The sequence below is a fragment of the Miscanthus floridulus genome, chromosome 8 (assembly GCF_019320115.1).
Source record: "Miscanthus floridulus cultivar M001 chromosome 8, ASM1932011v1, whole genome shotgun sequence".
Taxonomy (NCBI): domain Eukaryota; kingdom Viridiplantae; phylum Streptophyta; class Magnoliopsida; order Poales; family Poaceae; genus Miscanthus; species Miscanthus floridulus.
In genome coordinates this window covers 115,076,952-115,096,386 of record NC_089587.1, presented here as the reverse complement: position 1 = coordinate 115,096,386, position 19,435 = coordinate 115,076,952, and the positions used below count along the sequence as shown (strand labels likewise).

General features: G+C 42.6%; 1 protein-coding gene and 1 pseudogene across 1 annotated transcript in view; one reads left to right on the top strand and one right to left on the bottom strand.

Moving 5' to 3' along the window:
* LOC136469750 (endoglucanase 21-like) overlaps nucleotides 1-19,435 on the bottom strand; it is a 52,955-nt gene that overhangs the window by 9,828 nt on the left and 23,692 nt on the right. The gene's annotated exons all lie outside the window — the stretch shown is intronic.
* On the top strand, nucleotides 1,242-16,583 carry LOC136475426 (uncharacterized; annotated as a pseudogene).

The window sequence follows — 19,435 nt, the reverse complement described above, 5'->3', positions numbered from 1 at the left end:
CTTAATCCTCTTCAAAGAGGATGAAGCCGGAAACCTCTTTCCATTATGTTGAAAAAAAGAAGCAACAAATTTTCTAGTCAATGCAGGAGAAGAGGAGAAATAAAGGCATGCGGCAGTGCGAATTGTCTCACTGGTTGGTTTTGGACTCCCTCTATCTAATAGTAGTAATAATTAATATACATGACGTTTTTGACACGCTAAAAAGACACAAACCAGTCTACTTTGTTTGTCCAATAGACCAATACAAAGAGTGGCAGTAACCTGTTTTGTTGGAGAAGAACGATTGCGACAGACATACTCTGTTCACCTCTTATCTCTTAATAACTGAATTGTATATACACGCAAAGAGAAGTGTATGCCTTCTCTTCTCTCGGTCTTGACTTGGAATTCCACACCAACTCTACCTTTGAAACATTGTATTGGAAAACCCCTCAGGAGTCAGGAGCCATCAGGCACCAACTCTACCTTTGTAGCAGGTGGTGAGGAGCTTACTGCTAAGTGCTACCCTTAACTCCTGGTGAGGTTTCCGTCCCAATATGGCGATGTTCATCTCTGCAGTGTTGAGCGACCTTACCAGGAGATCCATGTCTTTCCTGATCGACAAGTTCTCGACGGCGGCAATGTCGGAGGAAGACTCTGAGCAGCCTTGAGAGGCTTCTCCCGGGCTGCACGATTCTGAATGTAGACTGAATGAACTGCCAGCTCCAAATTTTTAGCATTGGACAAGCCTCTAAGAAGCACACACTTGGCACTCCTGTCATTATTACCATAGCAATCAACACATGTATCATGAGCACAATGTTCAAAGTTGCTGTGCCAACAGCGATCCCTACAGTACTGATCAAGTCTGATATATGCTTTCACTAGCAGCACTGCACTTGTTTATTTTCTTCAGTAGAGAGTTTATTTTCTTCAGTAGCGAGTTTGTTTTCTTCAGTAGCGAGATCCAGACCTGGTGAATGCCAATATGTATCTTCCAGTAGCGAGTTTGTTTTCTTCAGCATATTACTACTACTACTAGTACTACTATTACTACTACTACTAGTACTACTACTACTAGTACTACTACTTATACTACTACTAGTACTACTATTACTACAAGCACTACTACAAGTACTACTACTACTAGTACTACTATTAGTACTAGTACTACTACTTGTACTACTAGTACTACTACTTCTACCACTAGTACTACTACTTCTACTACTTTTTTTCTTGCATCTCTTAGAACAAGGCACGAAATGTCGCGAACATCAAAGAGTGCATCCCGATGCCCCATGAATGATGAGCAGTCATCCCAAGGAGAGCAAGAACTAGATGACCAGCTTACTCAGGAGCAGTTCGATAACGAGTTAGAAAAGGGTCTAGAAGTGATGCTTACTCAGGAGGACCTTATCGATGATGAGAATCTAGTGGGGGGAGCCCAGAGAAGAGAAGGCGGAGAGGATGCCCAAGGCAAAGAAGGAGATGATGATGAGGATGAGGATGAGGATGACGACACCTCATCAGGGGGATATGTAAGCCCCGAGGATACTTTCGCACGAGAACCCAGACGGAGGCCAACGGAGGATGAGTTGGACAAGGATTTTGATCCGAACGACGAGGTACGGATAAAGCCTTAGTAGCTTGTAAATTTGGCTAATGCTATGGCTATATGTTACCTCTGCTAACACTTTTGACCTGCCGTATACACAGGTCGTCTCTACTCAACCTCTGAAAAGACGACGTCGGCCTCCGGCTCGTCTTGCCAAACAATACGTAGCTAGGCAAAGGAGATCAGAGGAAGGAGCCACAGATACTCACAATGAGGCCTCCGCTCCACAACCTCGGGACACAACCACGACTGAGACTGCCCAGCCAAAGAGGAAACGAGGGGGGGTTAGAAAGCTAAACCAATATCACGACAAGGCATGCTATGTGATAACGGAGGTCGGGCCAGACAGGCAGATCCTTGAGCCATATACATACAGGGTGAAATTCCGTAATCACATCAGGTTTGTAGTTAGAGATAAGTTGAACCCAGCTATCCGTGGTTGGAATCTTGTACCTATGAGCCAAAAAGTAGACCTATGGGAGAAGCTGAAGCAGAACTTCAGGTTTCCGGAGGGAACGCACGAGTTGGTACAAGAAAATGCTTTTAAGATAATGGGGCAGAGCTTTCGACGTTGGTGGTCAGATCTGAACAAGAACTTTATCCAACAGAAGTTAACTCCTTTCCACGAGTATGGCAACATAACTCCTAGTCAATGGGAGGAGCTCGTGGCTGAGAAGACTTCAGAGGCATCATTGGCCTTCAGTGCCCGTAACAGCGAGCAGGCGAAGAAGAACCAACACTACCCTCGTCTAGGCCCCGGTGGCTACGCTGGCAAGCAAGAGGTCTTTAGGAAGATGGACGCAGAGGCCGAAGCTGCCGGGAATATGGAAGTGCCGAAGTTGAAGCCACGCCTCAAACAGTGGATATACGTGAGGAGTGTGGATTCATCCGGTAGTAGCCTCAAGTTTGCTAAGCCAGAGACCGAAGAGGTAGTATCAAAGATACTGAAACTTGCTGAAGACAAGGAGAAGGGTGCATTCAACCCTTCTAGAGAGAGGGACGAGCTTACTGTTGCCTTGGGAAACCCCAAGCACACAGGACGCACCAGGGGGCTAGGGAAGAGGATGTCCTGAAAGCACGGATTTGTAGAGGAGAGGCACATGTACAAGAAACATGGCAGAGACCGAGAGTCTAATCTTGAGCGCCAAGTGAAGGCTCTAGTTGAAAATATGTTGGTGGAGAAAGGACTATCTACGATGGAGCCACAGACACCAATGAGGCCGCCCAGAGAACTGGCGGTAGTTGGTAGCCCTCCGGATGTTCCCAGCAGTCAAGGTTCCAATGCAACCGTAACCCCCGTTGATCACATACGGGCGCCAACCAGTTGCAAATTGGTGGTTCTGATGGGTAGGCAAAATGTGATCATTGAGGTGGCAACGGGCGTGGCACATCCTCCGGGTGGCACGTGGCACAATAGGGACATCCCGCAGGACTACACTCGGGTCGAGGTGCATACCGTGAAGCCTGAGTTCATGACTTGGAAGATAGAACACCCTACTCCCGAGGGGCTCGTGTTACTCGGAGATGTCATGAACCAGTTCATCCTCTAGCATAGACGGGACATTGTATTGACCGAGTCTTCGCCAACTCTGACTAAAGTTCATCCTCTAGAGCGACCCGTCGAGGACAGTGAAAGGTCCTTGTGTGGTTTTGGTAATTGAGTGACAACCTAGGTGGACTAATTATGTTTATGTGAGATACACAGGTGATTAGTCCACAGGTACATGTGTGTGAGCAACATATGCCATGAAGGTGAAAATGGCTTGGAAATGTTGCAAAGCTCACACATGTGATGATGAAGGAGCTCATTGCATACGAGACATGACATTGAGTCATGTGATCAAGGTGGAGAAAATCAAGACAAGACTTGGCTTGATGGACCGGTTGCAAGCGTGAAGGGCAAGTCGGAGGCTTTGGAGCGATGGACCGCGTGGCGGTGAAGCTTGAGCAAGACTTGGCACCGATAGACGAAGGCAACGGTGAAAAGCAAGTGAAGTCAAGATCGATGAACCAATATGATCACGTGATGATATGAAGTGTATCATATCATTGTTGATCGTGTTGGTGCATGTGTTGCATCGACATTGGAGGAGATGGAATGGAATGCGCAAGGTAAAGGTATAACCTAGGGCATTTCATTTCACCGGTCATAGGTGTGTAGAGAAGTTTGTGACCGTGTTTAGGATAGATGGCCGTACTATCAAGAGGGGCAAACTTGTATGCATATCGGTCATCTATGTGCCACTCGAGTGATCTAACTTTGCATCGTCGCTAGGATTGAGTGGCGTGACAAGTTGAGTGGCTAACATTCTTTGGGAAATGATTGTGAAAAGATAACACACATACACATGATGGTGTACACTTGGTGGTGTTGGCACATTTACAAAGGAGATGAAGTTAGAGTTGATGTGGATCAACTCGGCGATAGAACGGAGGTGAGAAAGGTTCGGAACTCCACCGGCAGAGTGTCCGCCCGTAGAGTGCGGACAGTCCGACGGTGCCACCGGTGCCCTGTTAAAAAAAGATAGGATCTCATAGAGTGACCGAACACTGGTCACGTAGTGACTGGACGCTGGGTTCCAGTGTCTGGTCAGTAGTGGTAGTCAGCGGGCAGGCGTCGGTCTTCGACCGGACGCTGGCGCTGGAAGTGACTGGACTCTAACAGGGTGTGTCTGGTCAAGGTAACATGTGATGACGCAGGCAGAGTAGTGTTGCTGGAGGTGACCGGACGCTGGTGCTGCGTCCGATCATGACCGACCGAACGCGTCCGTTCATGTCTGGTACCTTATTGGAAATGACCGGACGCTGGGGTTGCTGCGTCCGGTCAGTTCAAGCTGGTGCATCCGGTCGTCGGATGACCATTGAGATTAGATGAACAGCGTTTGAAGAAGGGGACACGTGGTGTGCATCGCATGACCGGACGCTGAGGTCCAGCATCCGGTCGATCGGACCGGAGCGTCCGGTCATCCCGACTTTTGCCCAATGAAGGGGTAATGGCTCTATTTGTTCATGGGATTATAAATAGAAGCCATGGTCGGCCTTGGGCCAGTAGCTGAACACACTAGAGCCTTGGTAGCTTGTGTAGTAGTGCTTGGGAGCCCTCCATCTCACATATACTTGATAGTGATCATTCGATTATGTGAAAGAGTGCATTGAGTGGCACTAGGTGATCGAGTTGCAAGCCGGTGGTGCTTGTTACTCTTGGAGGTTGCCACCTCCTAGACGGCTTGGTGGTGGTCTCCGTCGAAGCCCGCAAGAAGCTTATGCGGTGCTCCGGAGAAGAGCTTTGTGAGGGGCATTGTGCTCGCCCCGCGGGAGCCACGAAGAGCAACTCTAGTTAAGCGTGTCATTGAGCTACCCTCACTTTCGGAGTAGGTTCTTGCGGTGCCTGATGTGCGGGCTTGGCGGGTGATGCCAACTATCCGCCGAACCACCAAGTGAGCGGTTGACACAATGGGGACGTAGCGTGTTGGCAAACACGTGAACCTCGGGAGAAAAATCACCGTGTCAACCTTGTTCTTCCCGTTGATTTGCATCCTCGTTACACAAGCTTGTAATTACTTTCATATACATTGTGCTTGTGTAGTTGCTCTTATAATTAGTTAGCTTGTGTAGCTTACTAGTTATCTTCTTGCTTGTGTAGCATAGAAGTAGCTCCCTTGCGTGGCTAATTTGGTTTGTGTAACCTTGTTAGTCGCATTGCTTAGTTTGTGTAGCTAAGTAATTGCGCTCTCTAATTTGGGATTGGTTGCCTTGTTATTGAGCATTGTTAGTAAGCATTAGGTGGCTTTGTGCTTTTGCTTACTAGCATGTGTAGGAGCTCCCTTGTTGCTTAAAGTACTAGTGGCATATGTTTGCGTGACCTTGCTCTTAGAATTGGTTAAGTGAGCTCTAGCTAGCCAGGCACCTTTGTTGCTTAATTAGTATCTTTGGAAGGTGCTAGAGAACATAGATAGAGGGGTGTAGTCTTAGCTAGACCGATAGTTCTAATTCCGCACTTGTTTCGGTTAGCCGATGTGATTAATTTTAGAAAGGACTATTCACCCCCCCTCTAGTCCGCCATCTCGACCCTTTCCTTTCAATTGGTATCAGAGCGAGGTCTCTCATTTGTGGTCTTCACTGACCCGAGAGGATGGCGTCTAATGGGCTAGATGATTGTCCATACATTTTTGATGGCACACACTTTGCACGATGGAAAAATTGGATGATATGTAATTTTAAGTATGTATGCCCTCAAATGTGGTGGATGGTAGATGTAGGTTTTTCTCATGTGTTGGATGAAGATAATCTAACTCAAGCACAAGAGAAATGCGTAGATCTCGACATCCATGCTACTAACATCATGTATAGATCTTTGCATGATTGCATATTTGGAGAGATCATGGACATGAAGACCGCCCATGAGATTTGGAGTTATCTCAATGAGAAATATGGGACGGTCTCCGATGATGATGTGAGCCCAAGGAGGAGGCACATGAGTGTGTTGAGCATAATCACAATTTGGTGATTGTGGAAGATTGCTCCACCTCATGGTCAAGTGATGATGATGATGATCGATCCACTACAAGTTCACTTGACAAGGTTGATGATGATGCCACAAGTGTTGCAAGTAATGATGCTACCCCATGCACACTTGTTGGTGATGATGGTTCATGCTCAAGCCATGATGAAGATGCTACTACAAGCTCTCCAACTACATCACCACATTGCTTCATGTCACAAGGTGACACCAAGGTAACAAATGATAATGTGGTTGATCATGTTGATTCATATGATGAGCTTGTTAGTAGACTTGCTAGCATGACCATGTCTTTAGAAAATAAGAAAGCTAAAACATTGAACTTAGAAAATGAAAACTCATTTCTAAAGAACTCTTGTGAAGAACATAAGAAATTACTTGATGCTTATAAATCTTCACATGATGAGCTAAAATTGAATCATGAGACACTACTTGCATCTCATGATGAATTATTAGAACAACATGCTTCTCTCATTAAAGTGTTTACAAAGAAACTTAAAAATTATGAGAGCTCATCACATGGATCAAATGATAAATTGCAAAATGTTGCTAACCCTTGTGATGTAGGCAAGAAGCATGTATCCACCTCTTGTGATGATTTATTAGAAATGCCATGCTCTTCACAAATAGATGTTTGTTCTACTTCTATGTCTTGTGAGACTAACCTTTTGAAGAAGAACAATGAGCTCAAAAATGAAGTGAAGAAATTGAGCAACAAGTTAGAGAGGTGCTACAACTCAAAAGTCACCTTTGAGCATATGTTGAAGACTCAAAGAAACTATGGTGACAAGTGTGGCCTTGGCTTCAAGAAGAAGATGACAAAGGGTGAAAGAAAGAGAGAGAGAAAGATGAAGAAGCTACAACAAAGAAAGCTCTCTCATACCATGTGCTACTGGTGTCATGAAACAGGACACCTTGCAAATGGTTGCCCTAACATTGAGAACCTAAAGAATATAAAAGAAGAAGAGAGGCTAAAGCATGTCAAGTGCTTCAAGTGCCGCACTTGGGGTCATCTTACCTCAATGTGCCCAACCAAGCAATTGGTGAAGCAACAAGTGAAGCCTCAACCAAAGCCACAAGTTGAGCAAGAGAAGACACCCCAAGTTCAAATCAAGATCAACCATGAAGATGGTGGTGATTTGATGATAAAGAAGAAGAAAACAAGAAGGGGTGGAAAGGCAAGGCATCCAATGCAAACTCAAGATGCCAAGATGATGAGCAAGAATGAAGATGAGAAGAAAGATCATGCTCAGATCAAGTGCTTCAAGTGTGGAAGTGTGGGACACTTTGCCTCTAAGTATCCTACCAAGCTTGAGAAGAAGGCTCAAGCAATCCATGAGAGGCAAGGCAATGAGAAGCACCACATGAGCAAAGAAGAGAAGGCTCAAGCAAAGAGAAAGTGCTACTCATGCCGGGAAAGGGGACACATGGCACATTCATGTCCCCTAGGTGACATTTCTAAGCCTATTTCAATTGTTGATAATAATGTGCTTAGAAAGGATGGTAATGGTACCTCTATGTTTGCTATTGCAAAACATCCCGCTACTCATACTAAGGCGTTGCCTAAGTATGTTGCTCCTAACTTGAGAGGACCCAAAGTTGTTTGGGTACCATCAAAAAGTGGATGATTGTTTGTAGGTACCATCAGCATTGGAGGCTTGGTTTAAATGATATTCATCTTGTTGATTATGTAGTTGAGCCAAGTATTGCTAAGTGATGATTATTGTCCCAATGTCATGATAAATTGAGTGAAGTCCAAATGTGCTACAACATACAAGTGTCAAATTCAAGTTGTTGGTAATTTATTGGATATATTTGATGGTTTACAAATAATTGAGTTGAAGCTTGCAAGTTGGATGATCATGAGCTAACCAAGGTATATCTCTTGTTGATCATTTCATTTGGGTGCATATGAGTTGATTGAATTGGATAAATATGCAATGTTGCTTGCTATGAGATGATTGAATGGATAATTGATTAGTAGTCAAGTTTGGATTGATTTGTGTTGGATAAGTTCATAAGATAACATTTAGTAAGTGGTTTGAATGGATATATGTCTTATGGAAGTATTCAAACAAGTTAGCTTCAAGTTTGATTCATATTTGATGAAGTATAGCTCAATTGTTGAAATCTGTCCTATATTGCAAAATCTGAGCTAGCTGTGATCTTAGCCATGTTTGAGCAATCAACACTTATTTGATTGGCATAAAAATTGATGTACATGCTCTAGACTTATGGTATAAGATTATGTAAAATTTTCATGAGAATTGGATAAGAAATGCTTTAGTTTTGGAGTGGATCTTGTCAGCTATAGTGCATCAGTTTTCAGCATGTAGCAGTGGTGGAAGAATTGAAATATGGAGCTGATAGATAACTTAGTAAAGAACATCTCTACCAAATTTCGTGGTTTTTGGATTTGTACTTTGGAAACTATGCTCATTCCTTTAAAGGGTACAAAATCTGTCAGAAAAAGTGACAAATGTTGGATTGATCTAGAGTCACTTTGATTGAAAGGTCCTCAAGTTGGAAACATGTTTATAAGTGTTTGAGGTACCTAAGTTTGGTTTTGAGATGATCTAGAAGCATGACAAGCAAAGAGTACAAGGCTATTTGATTGTGGAGTGTACTTTGCACACATTCGGTACTCAAATTGAAAGATCAAGATCAAACTCAAGATGAAGTTGAAGTTTAAAGTTCTAGTGACTATTGGAAATCATTTGGTAGAAAGAAAATGACTTAAACAAGAAGAAAGAAAAGGACTTAAAGAAGGAATCAAGGTTACTCACCAAGTTAAGTCCATCACTTGGATCAATCAATCAAGTCATTTCAAGTGAGTATCAAGAATGATTCTTGGAGAGATGTCACTTCTCCCTAGTGTAGGGGCTTGCCACCTATGTGTAGGTGAACCAAGTGTGGTACTTGGAAGGCTAACATGGAAGTGGTGATCCGAGGAACATTTGAGATGCTTAGTTGAAGCAATCAAAAGGATTGATCAAGAAAAGCAAGCAACACCCAAAAGAGAGCTAGTCATGATATTTCAAGTAGTATTCTCAAATTGATGCTCTCATGCAAGCAAAGATCAAAAGAGCAAGCCAACCACAACAAGAAAATGCACTTGATAATAAGTGGTATTCATTTCATATGGGTAAAGAATGGAATTCAACATGGTATCTATTGGTCTTCACCAAGCTTATAATGAGACTTCACATTGCTATTAGAGTAATGAATTGGAATCTATGTGACTATCCTCTACTCCAACATAGCAAAGGTACCATTGTGATGTGCATGATCATTTCATCCCTTACTAGTATGCGGTTAGTGTATATAGTACATGCTTCATAGGATCATGCATAACAAATGAAATGTTTAAATTCATAGCCTACCACTATTGTTTGAATGATTACTTGATCTAGTGGTTAGTACATGAATTTGTTCATGAGCTAGTGAACCCAAGTGCTTGATTCAATTTTGATTGCTAACAAGTGACAAGTACAACATTGTCAAGATAACCCTTGCAAGAGGTGTGAAGAAGCTTGTCATTGGTTCAAACCGGACTTGGAAGTTTAGGAAAATCAATTTAGTTCAAGTCAATCATAGAAGCTCATGATAGTGATAAGAGTACAAGCACAAGACAACAATGCAAATGGTTATCTAGTTTGTTTGTTTCAAATGGTATCTAGACTCAAAGTATTTTATCAAGAATCTACAAATGATATCTAGATCAACTCACAAGTGATATCCTATAAGTGGTACTCATGAAGATAGCAAATATTCAAGAAATGTTTTTTTATTGAAAAATCCAACAAGTGGTTCCATACTAGAAGATTCTTTCAAGTAATATCACATCTACACATAATATCAATCATGCAAGAAAATGGTTCCACAAGTGATCCTCAACTTTAAGTGATTATCAAATAAAGAATGCATCCCTCACCTACAAGAGCTCAAGTGTATCAAATGGATGACCCATGCTATCACATAGGGGGAGGTGTACCACAAATTGATATCAAGATCAAAGATCCTATGTGTGGTATCTCAAGAAGCCCTACACAAGATACAAGTGGTATAAGTTACAGGTGGTATCTTCAAGTGGTGTCATTCCACCAATCAAATGATGTCCATAAAAATTGTAAGATTCAAGCCTCAACCATCTACCCCAAATGCATACCTTTGCATCAATAAGAAACACACCTTTTATGAAAATTGATGACAAAGGGGGAGAGATTGTACAAAGATATGAAAGCTTTGAGATTGAGATTATACAAGGGGGAGAGATAAGATATAAAAGCTCAAAGAAGTAGAGGTTGGACATGGACATGGACAAAGAGGGAGCAATGTCGCAGAACCGACCAATTTATAAGAGTACAAGTACAATGGCGGCCCGCAACTGGTCGCGCTGTCATACTTAAACCCATATAAACCTGGTAGTCCGTCGAGTACCACGATGGGTCTCGATAAACGATTTACAACAACCAAGATCGTACATGATTCAATATACATGCCACATATTACATAAAGTTCACAGATACATTTCCATCATTAGAGTATTAATAAAAGTTATTACAAACCAAGTTCAATAGATAAAGCGGAAGCAATTTGAGTTCGAAAATAAAGTTTCCAACATAGTTTGATACAGTGCCAAATTATGATCACGGTCCACAAAAGCATATAGAAGATTTAATAAAGAAGCCCACCCCAGGCTCACTCCTCATCCACGGCGGGATAGAAGCAACTCTTGCAATACCCATGATACACAGTGCCATCTACAACAATGGGAAATAAACCCTGAGTACGAGAAGGTACTCAGCTAGACTTACCCGTCATAAACCAGAAATAATTCGATTCCAAGGATTATGCAAGGCTGTACAAGTGGGGATAGCTTGACAACATTTTTGCATAAAAAGCGATTAACTCAATTATACAATTATAATTCTGTTATCAATTAATTATGACTATCCATCTAAATTAGCAACTATCCTATGCCAAACATGTGGTATGTCATTTTAAAAGCATACAATAGTAACCATAGCAGGTATTGTAATTCCATATTCATTCGAACCATCATATTCCATAACACAGTTACTACGATGTTGGAGTTAGCCAAGTTTCTCACTATCCGGGAGAGACGGCGATTCGAATCGATTTCAACCAGCTGAGAATTTATTCCTAATACAAACCCAGGCATACCGCGTGAAGGTAGCCTTAGGTCACCTTTGGTACAACTCAGGTACACATTTCGCGGGTTCGTACCGTGCTGCACAATCAGGGACACCAAATGCCAGGACGTTCAGGCCTAGCCTGCCCTTGGGCTCAGTCTAATCGCCCCCGCAAGGAGCACACAACAGAACGAGGCCTGGCCTGAGTTGAGCTACTCGGCTACGTGGTCGGAACAAGTTATCCGGCCAGCTAAGTGATAGGCATGCGTTCAATCTTGTCAGAAGTTCCAACAATGGTACGGTCCTTGATCGACATAGACGGGGATAGATCCACACCCAAGACCTCCATGCCTTGTTGCTTCTCTATCGATATCCCACCCAGTCTTGATTTACTTTTACCCCATGGTTCTTTTCCATGATAGCAAATATAGCTGACCGTGCTTTGGTATCCACCTATATCTCGCAGGTGATAGGAAATCACCTGACTTCTACCGGTCTAAGCAGGGCTAAACAAATATTCGATCCTAGACCTACTCAGGGTTAAGGGTGTATATAACTGGACAAGGTAGTTCCATGCATCAAGTGTTTCCAGACAACTCTTATACCTACTGCATCAATCATAAGGACTCAAATAATATTTTGTAAAATATTGGGAGACTTAGAATGCTCCGGGGCTTGCCTCTCAGAAAGGACGTGGGGCGGTGATCAGGGCACTCTGGAAGCTCCTCAGGGTTCTGCTCCTCACCTTCGGGAGCTGCGGCTTGAGGATTCTCCTGCTGGTCCCCTTCCTCTACTTCGTCGAACTCCAGCAACGTGATCTCCTCTGTCGATCCTAGATGCATGAGTATGGCATAAGATATTGCGAATAGATATATGTTAACAGGTATGGTATGATGATACATGAAGAATGCATTCTTACAAATATTCTTTACATCATGGTGCTGAAGTAACAACAAGTGCATCATGTTCTACTGAGTAGGTGCATATTTCTTCTTGATTATTTAGTTAACTATACTTCAACAATGCATCTACTATATCACAAACAGCAGCTACTTGTTTTACTCATAACTGGAGTTCTAATTATCCAAATGTAGTGATCCTAGACTTTCTGGAAAGCTTATAAAATTATCTACAACTCTTATTTAATTCACAAAAGCTAATTCACAACTTATATTAGCCAAAACAGACAATCATATCAGTGCTGTCCAGAAATTCTAGAGAGCAAGCAATTCGGAAATGCTAACTTTAAACAGCTATAACTCCTAAACCGTTTGACCTATGGTCCTGAAATTTTAACACAAGACATATGATGAAGTTATCTACAACTTTGTTATTAACCATTTTTACAGCAAACATCATTTTTATCATGCAACTTATCAAACTACAGAATCTGTCCGGAAACTCTTCCAATTCGCATTATGAAGCAACAATACTTCTACTTCATGTAATCACTCAAAGTTTGACAACACAAAGTTTACCAACAGTTTAAGCATACCAATTACACTCAAGAAAACTTAATGGTGAAGCTAAAACTATTTATTTAAATGCCTTTATTATTTTACTTAGGTACATAGGTTAAATAATAAACATATACCAAATGTGCATCATAAATTCTCAAAAATTTACAGTGCCTTATTCATGCTACCAAAAGACTACTGTAAAAGTTTCATGCCATTTTATACAGTAAAACATTCTATACAAAAAAGGCAAGGCATAAAGGCTTAAAATAGCATAAATAGAAAACCTTAGTGAAAAGTGTCAAGCAACAGATTTTATATTTTTCTTGGCATCCTTAGGGTACTAGGATGACCTCCAACAAATTTCATAAATTTTGGATTCATAAATAATTTATAAATATTCATACAAGGATTAACTATTTATAAAAGAAAAATCTATACCTACAAATCTACACATGCACTGATCCTCAAATTTTTACCACAGCTCATACATGTTAATACTAGCTTACCACAAAAATTGCATAATTTTTGGAGCACAGGAACTCTAGATATAAAATAAACAAGTTTGCATGCATTCAAAAACACATTTCAAACTTCCATTTAAATCTTCCAAAATTTCTACTGTAAGTGTCAAGAATATATTTTTCCTAAATACTACACTTCTTAAGGGACACTACCAAGTTTATTTTACAATTTTTGAAGCTACTAAACTAGAGATCTAAATATTACAAAACAGCATGAAACCCTGATTCAAATGAACTATCCTACTCTCTAACTGCCACTGGCCGGTGGGACCCGCTGACAGAGGACCCCACGCGTCAGTGACACCGAGACAGGGCAGCGGCGCTGCGCGATGGTAGCCCGGCCAGAGCTCATCGACGGTGAGTTCGCCGGCGGGTGACATCTTCACTACGTGATCCCCATGACCTAACGCGTCGATTGCACTACTTGGCTGGCCTTCTCGTCGGCGCTAACGACGACGACGGCGGCCATGGTGGCTCGCCGGGGCAGAACGACGGTGCTACGTCGGAGGAGGCCACTGCAGCTCAACCTAGAGCTTGGACGAGCATCTATGAACTACATCGAACCTATTGCGCGCTCTATTGTGGCCTGCGGTGGTCGGGTTTGGTCGAACCACGGCGACGGAGGGTGGCGGCGGAGCTCTGGTGAGCTTGCGCGTGGTGCTGTGGCTTACCGGGTGCTATCAGCGGGCACAGGTGGATGCAGTGGGTTGCTGGGGTGGCGGTGGAGCTGCTGTGGTGATGGAGAAGCGGCGAAGGCGAGCTGGCGCCGACGATGGTGACGGCGGAGGCTCTCGGTGCTGCGGCTGCTACGGCGGGTGAAGAAGGTGGCCTAGGAAAAGCAAATGGTGAGCACGGGGCAGTGCGGGCGGGTGCTGGCGGTATTAAGGCGCTCTCTAGCCTGCCTTGGCCACACACGGCGGGGCGCTGGTGACACGCGGCCGTTGCCAGCCACCACGCGGCGCGCGAAGACTGACGCCGGTCGGCCACTGAAATAGTGTTGCAGTTCATTCAGTCGCGCGACGATGGCCTGACAGCGTGTTTTCAAGTCGATGTAACCGCTAATCCGTGGCTCCAAAGCGTAAATGATCTACATGATTTTTGTAGCCCGAAGTACTAGCTCCAATTCTTGTTAAGGAATCATGCTCTAATTCGCAGCCAAAACCAAGTTACAACACCCTGAGGTCAGCTTATCAGGCTGTTCAGTTAACAAGGACTTAGTAAAATTGCTAAGTGTTGAAATGTTGGTTTTGCTGATTCTTGTGATCCAAATTCATGCATGTTAGGAGCTAAATCAGTCAATGACCCAAAAATAAAAGTTGTTCCCCTTGCTAAATACTACAACTTTGCTTTAGTGACCACCTCCATGCAAGGTCTCTAACACCTAGTTCAAACTTGGTCAAACATGTCACATTTAAAGGATGGTAGACCTTCAACCATGGCTTAATGACCTATTTACCCCTAACCATGAATATCAAAGTTGTTCATAATGATACTCTAAACATGTTTAGGATAATTGCAAGGTCATACAATCATTTCATGTATTAGTCACTCATAGTGCTATTTAGTTTAATCACAGGAAATCTTAAGTGTTTGGTCATGAAAGGTGACCTTCATGAACAATGTCCTATTTGCTAACCTAGGTGTTGCTACATATTTTTGTGACTCACATCCACCAAGTACATGTGTACACTCATGGTCATTTGCATATGTACAAGGAAACATGCAATAACAAGCAAATGTTGCATACGTTTCAATCCAATGTTTCAATTATAAATGCTTGTTTATGAATGCTTGATGCTCATGTTCATGTTATGCAAGTCAAGTTATGCAAGGCTAACACCCGAGGTGTTACAGCCCCTCCCCCTTATAAAAATCTCGTCCTGAGATTTGTAAGATCTACCATTCTTGGAAAAAGGTGGGGTAAACTTCTCGTAAATAATCCTCTCGTTCCCACGTGGCATCTTGTTCACTGTGATTGTTCCACACCACCTTATAGAACTTAATAATCTTACTCCATGTCACTCTTTCCATCTCTTCTAATACGCGAATTGGCTTTTCCTCATAGGTCAAATCCGATTGAAGTTGTACATTGGTGGGTGCAATAGCTTCTTCAGGTACATGAAGACATTTCTTCAACTGAGAAACATGGAAGACATCAAATATTGCACTCATCTCTGGTGAAAGTTGTAACTTATAAGCAACATTTCCTTTCCATTCCAAAATCTTGTATGGCCCCACATATCTAGGTGAAAGCTTCTTTTTCATCCCAAATCTCTTCACGCCTTTCATGGGTGATACTTTCAAGTATACATAGTCACCCACTTCAAACGTCAGTGGTCTTCTTCTTTTATCAGCATAACTCTTTTGTCTCGATTGAGCTGCCTTCATATGCTGTTGGATAACACGTACTTGCTCTTCAGCTTCATTGACAAAGTCAATACCAAAGTATCTCCTTTCACCGGGCTCAATCCAATTCAACGGAGTTCTACATTTTTTGCCATACAAGGCTTCAAATGGAGCCATCTTGATACTTGCTTGATAACTGTTGTTATAGGAGAACTTAGCCAAAGGTAACCATTTCTCCCATGAACCTTTGGAAGATATAACACAAGCTCTTAGCAAATCTTCTAAGATTTGGTTTACTCGCTCCGTCTGTCATGAAGTTTGTGGATGGTATGCCGAACTTCTAATCAATTTAGTTCACAAAGCCTGATGTAAGTGCTCCCAGAAATGAGCTATGAACTGTGGTCCTCGATTTGAGATTATGGTCCTAGGTACTCCATGTAGTCTCACGATCTGAGAAACATACATCTCGGCATACTTCCCCACGTGATATGTTGTGTGAACTGGTACAAAATGTGCTGACTTGGTGAGACGATCTACAATGACCCATATTGAATCATGACCTTGTGGTGTCATTGGAAGGCCTGTGATAAAGTCCATACTGATTTCTTCCCATTTCCAACCTGGAATAGGCAATGGCTAAAGTAATCCGGTAGATTTCATATGAATAGCTTTTACTCTGCTGCAGTTGTCGCACCTAGCGACATAGGCTACGATCTCTTTCTTCATCTTAGTCCACCAAAAACGGATTTTCAAATCTTGGTACATCTTACTACTACCTAGATGGATAGACAATTTGGACGAGTGAGCTTCATCTAAAATTTGGTTCCTCAGGTCACGGTCTTTTGGTACCACAAGTCGGTCCTCAAACCATAACACACCTCTTTCATCCAATCTGAAATGCTTGGTCTCTTGCTCTTGCATTTTTCTCTTGATGTGACTTATTCCTACATCTGTTTGCTGCAGCTCTATGATTTTGCTCTCAGGTGATTAACTGATCGTGATATTGTGTAGTACAGCAGGGTGTAACAAGTTGAATCCATCTTCCAATAATGCTTCTATAGTGTTGCAATGAGACTTTCGCCTGAGTGCATCTGCTACTACATTAGCTTTTCTCGGATGGTAGTGCACTTCTAAATTGTAGTCCTTAATTAACTCTAACCATCTTCGTTGTCTCATGTTCAGCTCTAGTTGGGTAAAGATATACTTGAGACTTTTGTGGTCAGTATATATATGACATACATTGCCCAACAAATAATGTCTCCATATCTTTAATGCATGAACAACTGCTGCAAGTTCTAAATCATGTGTAGGATAGTTGACTTCATGCTTTCTCAATTGCCGAGAAGCATATGCAATAACTCTTCCTTCTTGCATAAGCACACATCCCAAACCTATTCCCGATGCATCACAAAATACATCAAAAGGCTTTTCAATGTCTGGTTGTGCTAGCATAGGTGCTGTAGTTAACAAAGTTCTAAGGGTGTGAAAAGCTGCTCCACATTCTGGTGTCCATTTGTACTTCTCATCTTTCTGAAGTAGTCTGGTCATGGGCTTAGCTATCTTTGAGAAATCTGGAATGAAACAATGATAATATCCTGCTGACCCTAGAAAACTCTGAACTTCATGAACCGAAGTTGGGGCTTTCCAATCCATGACCTCTTGTACTTTTGATGGGACTACAGAGATTCCATCCCTTGATAAGATATGACCTAAGAAAGGTACTTTACTTAACCAAAATTCACACTTGCTGAACTTTGCATATAGCTTATGCTCCCTTAATCTGGATAGGACAATCCTCAGATGCTCTTCATGATCTGACTCATTTTCCGAATAAATCAATATATCATCGATAAACACGACCACTTAACTTGTCGAGTTCGGGCATGAATACCGAATTCATCAGGTACATAAAGTAGGCTGGAGCATTCGTTAGTTCGAAAGACATAACCAAATACTCATATAAGCCATACCTAGTAGAAAAAGCAGTTTTAGGTATGTCCTCTGGCCTGATCTTTATCTAATGATAGCCTGATCTCAAATCAATTTTGGAGAATACTTTTGGTTTTGCCAACTAATCGAACAAGATGTCGATGCGAGGCAATGGGTATTTGTTCTTGATGGTTACAACATTGAGTGGTCTATAATCTACGCACATTCTTAGTGACTTGTCCTTCTTTTTCACAAATAATGCGGGACATCCCCACGAAGATGATCTAGGTTGAATAAGACCCTTGTCCAACAGATCCTGTAATTGAATCTTAAGTTCTGCTAACTCATTGGATGGCATTCTATAGGGCCTTCTTGAGATGGGTGATGTACCGGGCACTAACTCAATCTTAAATTCCACATCCCTATCAGGTGGTACACCTGGTAACTCCTCTAGAAATACATCTAGAAACTCACAAACCACAGGGATATCGCAAAGGGTTGTGGTTTGGATAGAACAAGCTAAGTGTTGGAGTTCAAAGTTGCGGGAGAGTGGTACTAGAAAAGCCTTCCCTCCCCTGGGTTCTCTCAACATAATAGTACGAGTGCTGGTGTCTATGAGAACACCATGGTCCTTCATCCAATTCATGCCTAAGATTATACTTATCGATAACTCGGGCAATATTATCAAATCTGTGGTATACTCCCTCCCTTGTATAGAGATGAGCACATTTTTGACTATCTTATTTGTAGCAATAGTAGCCCCTGCTGAACTTATATTATAACCCCCTTTGCTTACTTCAATTATTTCCTAATCATGTCTAGATGCAAATGCTTGACTCATAAATGAATGAGAAGCGCCCGAATCAAATAAAACAATAGCGGGATGCTTGTTGACAAGAAACATACCAGCCGTGACAACTTCTCCGGTGTGCACTTCCTCAACAGCGGTATAATGCACGTATCCTAGACGTGCCCTGGTATTCGCCTGCCTCTGATTGTTCTGATTCTGGTTGCCATTCTTCTTGGGGTGGGGGCATTCCTTGGCCCAATGACCCACTTGATTGTAGTTGAAACATGGTTGATTATTCCTGAATCCAGTGGAGCTGTCCTGACTGCCATTTCCTTTCGGTAAGGCAATAGTGAATGCCTTACGGAATGGTTTCTGTGGCCTGCTATTCTGAGCTTTAGGTGGTGGAGGCCTAAACTTGGATGCAGATGGATGGAATTGTGGCCTAGCTGCGATAGGTGCTCTAGTATGTGAAGATCCGGAGGCACCTGCCTCAAATGCCCTCTTGCGACCCTTAGTAGCCGCATGCATGTTATTGTGGTTTTCTTGGGTCAAAGCATCACTAATAAACTCGTTGTATGTGGCACGCCTAGAATTGGCCATGGTCTTCATTAGTTTGGTGCCTAGACCCCTCTTGAAGCTCTCTATCTTCTTCTCCTCAGTATCCACAAAACCTGGAGCATATCTAGATAGGTTGTTGAATGCGTGCATATATTCTGTGAGGGTCTTTGTCCCCTGAGTGAGCCTCATAAACTCAGCCGCTTTCATGCACATTAGGCCTGGGGGAATATGATGTCCCCTAAAAGCCAGCTTGAACTGCTCCCATGTCACTCGCGCATTAGCAGGTAGAGACGACAAGAAATGTGTCCACCAGATCCCTGCTGGTCCTTGCAGCTGATGAGAAGCATACTCAGCTTTCAGATGCTCGGTGACCCTTAGCAGACGAAACTTCTGCTCAATGGTGTTGAGCCACTCGTCAGCCTATAGTGGTTCCTCAGCCACCTTGAAGATAGGAGGCTTCATATCCAGAAATTCCTTGAATGTACTGTGCTAATTTGGCTCGGCCCCTTGTTGCTGTGGGTGGCCACGAGCAGTGTTCTGCGCGATGAGGTGTAGAGCTTCT